This window comes from Pleurodeles waltl, chromosome 2_1 (genome assembly GCF_031143425.1).
Source record: "Pleurodeles waltl isolate 20211129_DDA chromosome 2_1, aPleWal1.hap1.20221129, whole genome shotgun sequence".
Classification (NCBI taxonomy): domain Eukaryota; kingdom Metazoa; phylum Chordata; class Amphibia; order Caudata; family Salamandridae; genus Pleurodeles; species Pleurodeles waltl.
In genome coordinates this window covers 224894283-224906172 of record NC_090438.1, presented here as the reverse complement: position 1 = coordinate 224906172, position 11890 = coordinate 224894283, and positions in this window count along the sequence as shown.

Genomic DNA, 11890 nt, shown 5'->3' with positions numbered 1-11890 from the left:
AAAAAGGTCAAGGATTGGCAGCCTGTGAAACAGGAATCCCAAAATCCAAAGGATTATGTGCATGCGTATATAGAAATGATAGCCAGACAAACCAGAAATTACAGGACCTGGAAGTTCTAAGGCTACAATGAAACAGAGATCAAGAACACCTGAACTAGGAAATGATATGCTGATCTGTGGTAGACCAGGGCAAGTTATTACAGAGCCCCTGGTGCATGGAGCAGGGAGACTAGGGCCAGGAAGATCAGGATCAGATTGATGAGAAATATAAAGGTTTGGACCGGCAGGGCAATGGGCAGTAGTACCAGTAGATGATGATGTGCAGGACAGGGACTAGCAAGACCAAGGGGACCAGAACCAGGGGCACCCAGAAGACCAGAGCAAGGAGGTGTGAAAGATTTTAAAAGATCATGATCAGGAGTATTGGAAATAAGGCTAAGAACACGCACAAGGGACCAGAGCTTGGAATACCAATGGGCAATCATTACAGGTATTAGGACCAGGATGAGGACGATCAGATGTAGAAAGGCCAAGCTGAATCTGGAAGAGCAAGAAGACCCTGCAGTGTTGGCCAGTAGGGCCAGGAACAAAATGACTCAGCTGAGGTGACCAGAACAATGAGATCCAGGTTCAAGAAGTCCTGGATCTATGGCTGCAGTACCAGTGGTGCTAAAAGGACAAGAGACAGACCCAGGAGAACCAGGACAACCAATCCAGGAGAGCAAAAGCTTATACGGCTGGGACACAAGAGGCCAGATAGACCAAGTCCTGCAGTACCAAGGCTAGGATATTCAGGGTGAGGAGAACCAGGACAAGTTGACCAGGGACAAAATATCCAGAAAAGAACAGAGCCAGATGGGACAGGACTGTGGGAGCCAAGAAGGGATATGATGGCCCCAACACAAGGATTATGATAACAAGCACACTATGTCAAGAAGGCCCAGGATGACCAGGACCAAGGAACCATAGATTAAGGTGGCTGGTGCAACAGTTTCATGAAAACTAGGACCCACACCAAGATGATCAAGGCCTATGGGCACATAATCTTGAGAAAGACAAGGTCTATGAAAAACAAGAATAGCATCACCATGGGCAGGGGTACCAGGTAGATGGGTCCAGGGTCACAGGCAACTAGGGCCAGAAGGAATGGTTCAAATATGAAACAAAAGTGTAGGAGAACCAGGACAAAGAACATTAGTACCTTGAGAAGTAGGACCAGGAGGACCAGGGTGTGAAGCAAGAGGAAGCTCAGAATCAGGGGCATCAGAACTGGAATGAACACACCCTGGAGATACAGACTGTAGGGTGTGGGACAGGATGGCCAGGAAGCTGACGAACAAGATGGTAAGGCCCAGGATTCAGAAAGCAAGAAAGAATACGATCTGTTGATTTAGAAGAATAATGACAAAGAGCAGGGATATCAGGACCGGTCCAAATACACTAGGAAAATTGGGAACTGGAGGATAATGGCCAATAGGACCAGGGGTCCAGAATAAGCAAGGACGATGATGTCAATATTGCTATTGTGACTGGGACCAGAGAATGGAGGATTAGAAGGATTAACTACAAGAAAAATCAGGAGCAGACCAAGGACAGCCAGAGGGACCATGACCATAGGACCGGGACTCAAAGTACAACATGGAGCAGAAAGACTCGGAACATGATGGAATGACTAGGGTGAAGAAGAGCAGTAGGATCAGAACTGCCAGAGCCAGGAAGTCTAAGAGGACAGGCCCTGGATGTACAGGAGAACCAGGAACAAAATAACAAGTCTCAGAAAGACCCAGGCAAAGAGAACCAGGGCCAAGATAGCCCAGACCATTATGTGCAGTGTTAGAAAGACTGTAAGGACAAGTTACTGGGCTAGGAGGACCAGGTTGAGCCACACCAGGAAGACAAGGGCTAAGAGGGACACAAGTCTTCAGGAAGACCAAAGGGACCAGCAGGACCAGGAACTGGAGCAGGGTCCAGATGAGGGAGGATTAAGTGGACTAGAAGAATCAGAATAAACAGAATCAGAAGGCAAGGGGGACCAGAGGGGTCAAAACCAAGTGGACCAGGGCCAGAAATCCAAAGTGGCACAGGAAGACCAGGAACCTGTGTAACAGATCAGGCTAGATCAAGGAGACCAGGACACTAGAGCCACAAGGGACAATGAGACTACACTAGAATCAAAATGAGTACATCAAGCTCAAGAATATCATAAAAAGTTGGAGGAGGAGAGCCAAGGCAGGGGCAGGTGGCCTAAAGTCATTACAACCAGATGGGTGGGAGTTAGTGAACCACAAGGGCCAATGAGACCGGACCAGGATGAAATGAGTAGGCCAAACCCAAGAGGACCTAATAAGAAGGACTAAGGCATAAGTGAAATCAGTACCAGGTGGACCACAAATACAGTGATAAGGGCAAGAAGAATTGGGAAGACCCAAACTAAAAAGACTAATAATGCCATATCTGGGAAATCAGGACAACAGAGTTACATGGAGAAGGATCCAACAGACCAGCAGAATCAGGGTGTGGATCAGTAAAACCATGATCAGGAAGGGCTAATATAAGGTATGCCTAGGTGCAGGGCCAGGGCAACGAGGGTCAGGAAAAACTAAAACCAGGAGTACCAGAGTCAGCAAACCAGTACTGTTGTGCAACTTACAACATTGTACTAGTTCTACAAGGTTTGCTTTCACACCCACGCGTGACACGAGTGAACTTTGTTCAATGCACCTGCGATGAATGTAAAAGGGAGATTATTGTAGCTCCATAGAACACTACTAAATGTAGTAATGAAAAAGAGATATTGCTTTTGGGTACTAACGATACCTTTGAAGGAATCAGGGGCATTGTGGTAACAGTAGCAAACCCTATTTCATTTGTCACAATATCACACACACACACATACACATGCACACACACACACACACACACACACACACCGCACTAAGAAGAATGAAAACTGTTAAGTAAAAGCATTTAATAATACATGTGCAACCTGTTTCTCACAATGTCTAAAACAACTGCAGAGAATATTATAAAAGCAGCAAAACAATTAAAAAATAAGAATAAAATGCAAATTTCTAACCTAACACCTTGACATTTACTTCTATGTGCTACATTAGGAGAGAATGGAAGGCAGAGCAACTTACAGTCAAGAGTTTCTTAGGGGTAAGATGTACACTGCATAGCTTGTTGACAGAAAAGGCTGCCTATTGGGGGTTGGGTGATAAACTCTGTTCGTGGAGTTTTGCCCACTCTGCACTACGATTGGAGCACAGATTTTCTGAAAAATTCTGCCAACTGCCATGCAGTGGAGTTCTTTCTCACTTGTGGCTCTCCAAAATTAAGTCGAATGACTTGACACTTTCACAGTTCCTAGAAAGATAAGCTCAGAAGACATCTGCATCAAATCTCAGACATGATAATGATTCCTGCATAAATCATGGAAGATTGGGAATTACAATAACTAAGATGTAGTTATAAGATGGAGTTGGACTTTAGGGGCTTTATGTCAGTAGCATGGTGATCAGAACCAGTTGGACCAGGTGCACAATGAGTAGGACTTGTAACAGGACAGGGCTTGTAACAGGACCAAGAGGAGGAAATACAATAGAAGACTTAGAACATACTGGAGGAGAGGACCAGAAGCAGTAGGGCACCAATGTGACTCTGTACAACACATATTATGATAGCTCTTTTGTAAATGATTCCTACTTATTCTGCTTATGCTGTCAACCCCCAAGTAATACCCACTACTTATTTTGCCCAAATATAGAAATTTGAAGTATTTGTTGAGAGGTCAGAGCAGGCAAAGTAAATAAAGACCCTGAAGTGTTAAATTTTGACTGCTGAGTGATTTCAGGCACTCTCTGATGCGGGTAAAATAGCCTGAGAGTGGATATGAAGGCAGAAGGAATGAAACATGGCAGAGGGGTCTAGTGGTAGGTGGGTGAAAAGGAGTGTGATGTGTAAATGTGGTGTAAAGACTTTCAGAAAGGGTTTGATGGTGGAAGTAAGCAACAAGGGAGAAAGGTTAACAAAGGGGGGGGGGTCAAAAGGCTATGACAATCCACAAAGGTGAGCTAAGGATCATAAGAAAGCTCAGGTGTTCAGAAGATCATTTGAGTAAGACTCTAGATAGGTCATCTCAGATGGTCCAAAGAGTGATTCTGGGCAACAAAGGGTTATGATTGACCACTGTGATAGCACTGGGAACCAATGCCAGCGTTGATAGCTTCAGCACCAGATGAGGTGTCTATGATCAGGCTTGATAAAGGGTTATGGTGCTACATATGTGGCAGAGGTGTTTGGAAGAGCAGTAGAGAGGCAGCATTTGTCAAGACCGGTAGAGTAGTTGGTGTGACTCTGAGACCTTTCAGTTGGCATTCCAAGTGCATGTATGTGTGGTGCATATGTAGCAAGTGTACAGAAGTAAAACTCAGTGTGGGGTGAAAGTCTGAGTGCATGGACCAGGGTGATGCATTTTGTATGACTTGATGGAGAATAGATACAGCTTTCCTAGACAGGTGCTGACTACATCCTTGTGACTGGAGAGCAAGGATTCAGACATTGGACTGAGGGAGGATGGCTAAATGTCTATCCACAGATGTTTTCAAAGAGCTGCCTATTTCTTCTTTCTGAGTAATGACATGTGGTAGTTGTTATTAGTAAGGGGTAGGTCAGAGGTTTCATTTAATAAATGTGTCAAGGTTTCTAAACAGGGTTGCTCTGTTGGCTGTGCCTGATGACTGTCCAGGAAGACACATGACAGCAAGGTGATGTGATCTAATGATTCATTGTGGCTTTCAAATACTTGTGATTGGAGCTGCCCTATTGCTACTCGTTTGTGAGCCATCATCTGAGAAAAAGACTCTCAGAGTTACAGCCAGCCAGAAAATTACATTTGAAAAAAAAGCACAGCACACCAAATCAGTTCTGAAATTTCAACAATGAATACACATCTCCTGTCTGCAGAATGAGTTTAAAAGTGGAACTGTGAAATTATTGATTTGTAGGTCACAAGCATGGACATACAAAATATCTCAGTTTATTCAGTTTCTTATTTTTTACACTATTTGTAATTAAATCAATGTATAAAATATATCTGTAAGTTTAATTTCTTCTGTGTTTTTATGTCAATATGTCTTTCTCTGATTCATTGGGAATATTCATTCATATTACAATGACATTCAGTTCAATTAATTATAGGTCCAGTCCAGAGACAAGCCAAACAAACAATGACCCCAAAACCCTGGTGGACAAAACCTCTAGCATGTGGGGCAATTCGTTTTTATTTTCAAAAACAAACTCCTACTTTGGAAGTTTGTTTTTGAAAAATAAAAGTCAAACCTTTCCTGCCTAGATAGGAACTGCCTTGACAGCAGTTCCTGCCAATGTAGAGCTATGGCCAGAAACGCGGAGGACAACTCTAAATTTGATGGGCGGAGTTCCCTCAGGATGGCAGGGATATTGTTCTCTGCCATCCAAACGGAGTTTCCTCGGCACCCAGTACTTTAAATCAGGCCCATAGCCTGTCTTCATTCCATCATGGGATTGGAATGAACCCTGTCAATTAAACTGTATTGGTGATTTCATAATGATTTTTTTTTCTTTTTTTGATCAGATAACTGTAAATACCAGATGGTGCTATCTCACTGGGATGCAACTGTCCAGTTCTGGCTTTTGCTTTTATCAATGATTGTTTTTGTGTGGTTTAGTCTTTTTTGTTTAATTGTGCTGAACTGGAATTAATAATTCCATAATGCACTGATTGCTGCAGGAAATAAGGTGTCCTGATAACTTGAGCGTGAGCATGTGTGGGGCACTAGACAGCTCCATAAAGGGCCTCCCAAGTTGCTGTGTCCTTGCCTAAGGTGTATTAAAGTGGCATTCTGTGCCATCTTTGTTAAAATAACATGGATACATTCAAACATTTGGAACCGTTAAATCTATAAGTAGGGGTGGGCTTAACATGTTGAAGTGTAATTATGTGGAATTATAGCGAAAATATTTTGCATAATGCAAAGACCATAACCCAGCACTTAGCGCTAGGTTCTTAGTTCTTAGTGCAAAATGCACTATTGTATCTAAAAGGGACCCGAAGGTGCCCCTGAAGCTTCTGAAAAGAAATTCAGCATGACATAAATACACATGAAAATGGCCTCTAACTCAAGTTTTCAGCTGGCCGTATTTCATACTTTGCATTACCCCAGTATGACTTGAGTAATTCTACACAAGCTCAATTCTGCTAGGAACAACAACTGTACACATATGGATGTCCTGTGGAAAGAGTTTTCTCTTGATATGGCATTTTCCTAAGATTACTGAACTCTGGGGGTGCAACAGGTTAAAACGTTGTTCCTATCTTCATCCTGCACTGACCTCAAAATCATGCTGAATCGGTTATCATCACTACTCGAAAACTTTGTTCTTGCATAGCATCATTTTGCAGTTAGTATGATGAAGTGTTAAGTGTTACAACTGGCTAAATATTTGGTAGTGGTGGGCGGAGGCAGAAGCTGTTTATAAGGGTTAATCTACTAAAGAGACAAAAATTGAATGATGACCACACTTAATGGAATATGTTTGATCAGGCTCTGTTGTTCCCACTTGACCAAATGCCACACTGAAGGATAATTTGTGTATAGGTGTGTCTTGCTTTCATTAGATTGACACGCTGTATGATATATAGTACAAGTGTGGAATACTTACGTTTTGGCATATTGCCCCTGGAAGAGTTGTAGAAAAGTGACCTTCTTTGCTCAAGTTGATGTGAACTCTCATCATACCTTCTGATTTCATCTGCCTATGCCTATTGTATTCACGGTGGTACTGCTTTTGAAAATCTTAATAGAGAAAATATTTTTAAAAAAGGAATCAGATTAGGAAGCTGCGATTACATTCTGCTGGGAGGTTTCTTTTGGTCATTGAAAGTAATCACACATTCAAGTGTTTTCCTGCGAATATTTAAGTAAGATCTTTATTCTCACATTTCTATCTATGAGACAGTCCAGTTGTTCTTCACTGGCAAATGGCTACAGCGGATGGGGGAGTTCCTGCAGAATTTAGTTTCAAATGGGCCAAAACCATGTATATTCCTTTCATGACAGTACTACGCTCGTATCTCCTAACCCAAAAACTAATCACACTCTTGACAATTTTATTCACGAGCTACCCAGCAATTTGAACTATAAAACTGACCAACTTCTCACAGCAGCCATTAGATAAAATGCAAAATTCAATCCAAGTGTGAAAACTCTTTTAGAGAACATAAGGGGGCTAAAATATGTCTCACAACTTATTGAGGATGATGGCATGGGCATCCGCAGGGCAGTAGGGAGGTCAGGTGCTTGCCCCCTGGATTTAGGTACAGCCAGCCAGGTGTGCAGGCATACAGTGCAGCGTAACACTAGGGCCGCTGTAGTGTTACACTGCCTGCACTAGTAGGGCAGCGACCCCTGCCAAAAACAGTCCGGGATACCCCACTTGAAAAAAATGTATGTAGACGCCCATGATAATGGGTGTTGGACCTGGTAATTTTTACAGAGTCTAACTTACATTTTTGTTTTTGCTGCTGAACTTAATTTTGTTCGCATTAGGACTGTGCACTTTTTTCCTGCTAACCAGTGATAAAGTGTTTGGGCTCTCTTTCAAATGCGGCAAAATAGGCCTACACCTAATTGGCACACTTAATTTACTTGAAAGTGCCTAGTAAAGTGTACTTCATGTACACAGGGCTGCAGTCTGTTGCACAGTTTTAAACTTCCATTTTAACCTGACAAAGGAAGCTTTTTGCCAGGCATAAACCTTGCCTTTTAATACTTTTGAGTCACCTCTAAGCTAGGCTCTAAAGTCCCAAAGGGCAGGGTGAACAGTGTTTAAAAAGTTGGAGAGAGCACAAGCACTTTGCTATGGGCTAGCAGGGAAAAAGTTCACAAAGTACTAACACCAACAGAAACGGGTTCAGCAAAAGAAGGCAATATTCTGATGTTGATGGTTACTGTTTGTGGGTTAATCCCAGTAATGGGCATTTGGGGTCCAGCTGGTGCCGCGCCGGGGTAGTTTTCAAAGTTTACATCACTAACTGAATGAGTCATCTGTATAATGCTATTAGCGCATTGTAACATGTCCGTATATTGGCTGCTTGCATAGCCTGTAGGACAGGATGTTTTATGTATGTGGCAAACATACGCCACATTGGTCCGTCATTACATACCTAATCTCATGTATTTTATTAACCCCTTCGCTGCCAGGCCTTTTCCCCCTCCTGTGCCGAGCCTTTTTTTGGCTATTTGGGGCAGTTTGCGCTTAGGCCCTCATAACTTTTTGTCCACATAAGCTAGCCAAGCCAAATTTGGGTCCTTTTTTCCAACATCCTAGAGATTCTAGAGGTAGACTCTGTTGGTTCCTTCGAAGGAGGCCAAGAAATTAGCCAAAATACAGTGAAAATGTCGTTTTAAAAAAAAAAATAGGGGAAAAGTGGCTGCAGAAGAAGGCTTGTGTTTTTTTCCCTGAAAATGGCATCAACAAAGGGTTTGCGGTGCTAAAATCACCACCTTCCCAGCTTTCAGGAACAGGCAGACTTGAATCAGAAAACTCAATTTTTCAACACAAATTTGGCATTTTACTGGGACATACCTCATTTTTAAAAAAAATTGTGCATTCAGCCTCCTTCCAGTCAGTGACAGAAATGGGCGTGAAACCAATGCTGGATCCCAGAAACCTAAACATTTCTGAAAAGTAGACAACATTTTAAATTCTGCAAGGGGTCATTTGTGTAGATCCTACAAGGGTTTCCTACAGAAAATAACAACTGAAAAAGAAAAATATTGAAATTGAGGTGAAAAAAACATCACTTTTTCTCTACGTTTTACTCTGTAACTTTTTCCTGCAATGTCAGATTTTCGAAAGCAATATACCGTTACGTCTGCTGGACTACTTTGGTTGTGGGGATATATAGGGCTTGTAGGTTCATCAAGAACCCTAGGTACCCAGAGCCAATAAATGAGCTGCACCCTGCAGTGCGTTTTCACTCTATACCGGGTATACAGCAATTCATTTGCTGAAATATAAAGAGTGAAAAATAGCTATCAAGAAAACCTTTGTATTTCCAAAAAGGGCACAAGATAAGGTGTTGAGGAGCAGTGGTTATTTGCACATTTCTGAACTCCGGGGTGACCATACTAGCATGTGAATTACAGGGCATTTCTCAAATAGATGTCTTTTTTACACACACTCTTATATTTGGAAGGAAAAAATGTAGGAAAGACAAGGGGCAATAACACTTGTTTTTTTTCTAATCTATGTTTCCCCAAGTCTCCCGATAAAAATGATACCTCACTTGTGTGGGTAGGCCTAGCGCCCGCGACAGGAAATGCCCCAAAACACAACGTGGACACATCACATTTTTTTAAAGAAAACAGAGGTGTTTTTTGCAAAGTGCCTACCTGTAGATTTTGGCCTCTAGCTCAGGCGGCACCTAGGAAAACCTACCAACACTGTGCATTTTTAAAAACTAGAGACCTAGGGGAATCCAAGATGGGGTGACATGTGGGGCTCTGACCAGGTTCTGTTACCCAGAATCCTTTGCAAACCTCAAACTTTGGCTAAAAAAACACATTTTCCTCACATTTTGGTGACAGAAAGTTCTGGAATCAGAGAGGAGAAACAAATTTCCTTCCACCCAGCGTTCCCCCAAGTCTCCCGATAACAATGATACCTCACTTGTGTGGGTAGGCCTAGCGCCCGTGACAGGAAATGCCCCAAAACGCAACGTGGACACATCACATTTTTTGAAAGAAAACAGAGGTGTTTTTTGCAAAGTGCCTACCTGTAGATTTTGGCCTCTAGCTCAGCCGGCACCTAGGGAAACCTACCAAACTTGTGCATTTTTTAAAACTAGAGACCTAGGGAAATCGAAGATGGGGTGACTTGTGGGGCCCTGACCAGGTTCTGTTACCCAGAATCCTTTGCAAACCTCAAAATTTGGCTAAAAAATCACGTTTTCCTCACATTTTGGTGACAGAAAGTTCTGGAATCAGCGAGGAGCCCCAAATGTCCTTCCACCCAGCGTTCCCCCAAGTCTCCCGGTAAAAATGATACCTCACTTGTGTGGGTAGGCGTAGCGCCCGCGACACGAAATGCCCCAAAATGCAACGTGGACACATCAAATTTTTTGAAAGAAAACAGAGGTGTTTTTGGCAAAGTGCCTACCTGTAGATTTTGGCCTCTAGCTCAGCCGGCACCTAGGGAAACCTACCAAACCTGTGCATTTTTTAAAACTAGAGACCTAGGGGAATCCAAGATGGGATGACTTGTGGGGCTCTGACCAGGTTCTGTTACTCAGAATCCTTTGCAAACCTCAAAATTTGGCTAAAAAAACACATTTTCCTCACATTTTGGTGACTGAAAGTTCTGGAATCAGAGAGGAGCCACAAATTTCCTTCCACCCAGCATTCCCCCAAGTCTCCCGATAAAAATGATACCTCACTTGTGTGGGTAGGCCTAGAGCCCGCGACAGGAAATGCCCCAAAACGCAACGTGGACACATCACATTTTTTGAAAGAAAACCAAGGTGTTTTTTGCAAAGTGCCTACCTGTAGATTTTGGCCTCTAGCTCAGCCGGCACCTGGGGTCACCTAGCAAACCAGCGCATTTTTGAAAACTAGAAACCCAGGGGAATCCAAGATGGGGTCACTTGTGGGACTCTGACCAGGTTCTGTTACCCAGAGTCCTTTGCAAACCTCAAAATGTGGCAAAAAATACATGTTTTCCTCATATTTCGGTGACAGAAAGTTCTGGAATCTGAGAGGAGCCACAAATTTCCTTCCACCCAGCGTTCTCCCAAGTCTCCCAATAAAAATGATACCTCACTTGTGTGGGTAGGCCTAGCGCCCGCGACAGGAAATGGCCCAAAACACAACGTGGACACATCAAATTTTTTCATAGAAAACAGTGCCTACCTGTGGATTTTGGCCTCTAGCTCAGCCGGCCCCAGGGGGGGCAGAAATGGCCTAAAATAAATTTGTCCCCCACCCCCCAAACCCCTGCCCGGGAGCGACCCTTGCCTACGGGGTCGCTCCCCCTGCGTGACATTGGCGGCAAAAAAAAAAACCCTGGTGCCTAGTGGTTTCTGCCCCCTTAGGGGCAGATTGACTTAAAATCGGCCAATCTGCCCCCAAGGGGGGCAGAAATGGTCTAAATACAATTTGCCCGCCAGGGGAGCGACCCTTGCCTAATGGGTCGCTCCCCATCTCTGAAAAAACAAACAAACAAAAAGAAAACACACAAAAAAAATTGCCCTGGTGCCAAGAGGTTTCTGCCCCCAGGGGGGGCAGAAATGGCCTAAAATAAATCCCCCCCCAACCCCCCCCGGGAGCGACCCTTGCCTACGGGGTCACTCCCCCTGCATGACATTGGCGCCAGAAAATAAAAACCCGGTGAATAGTGGTTTCTGCCCCCTTAGGGGCAGATTGACCTAAAATCGGCCAATCTGCCCCAAGGGGGGCAGAAATGGTCTAAACACAATCTGCCCCCCAGGGGAGCGACCCTTGCCTAATGGGTCGCTCCCCATCTCTGAAAAAACAAACAAACAAAAAAAAATAAAAAGTAAAAAAATTGCCCTGGCGCCTAGAGGTTTCTAATAACAATAGGCCGATCTGCCCCCAGGGAGGGCAGAAATGGCCTAAAATAAATTTCCACTATAAATGTGACATCCCTGCCCTGACCTGCTAAGCCATGGGCTTCTAGATGTTGTGTTAATGCGTGTCTGCCATTTTCTGGAATGTCTACAGCATGAGCCATGTTGAATAATGGGTACAGAGAGGGAACACCAGATGGGAGGAAATCCTTTTCAAAGTTCAAGCTTGAACAACCTACAGCCCGGGTAGTGCTCCCTATT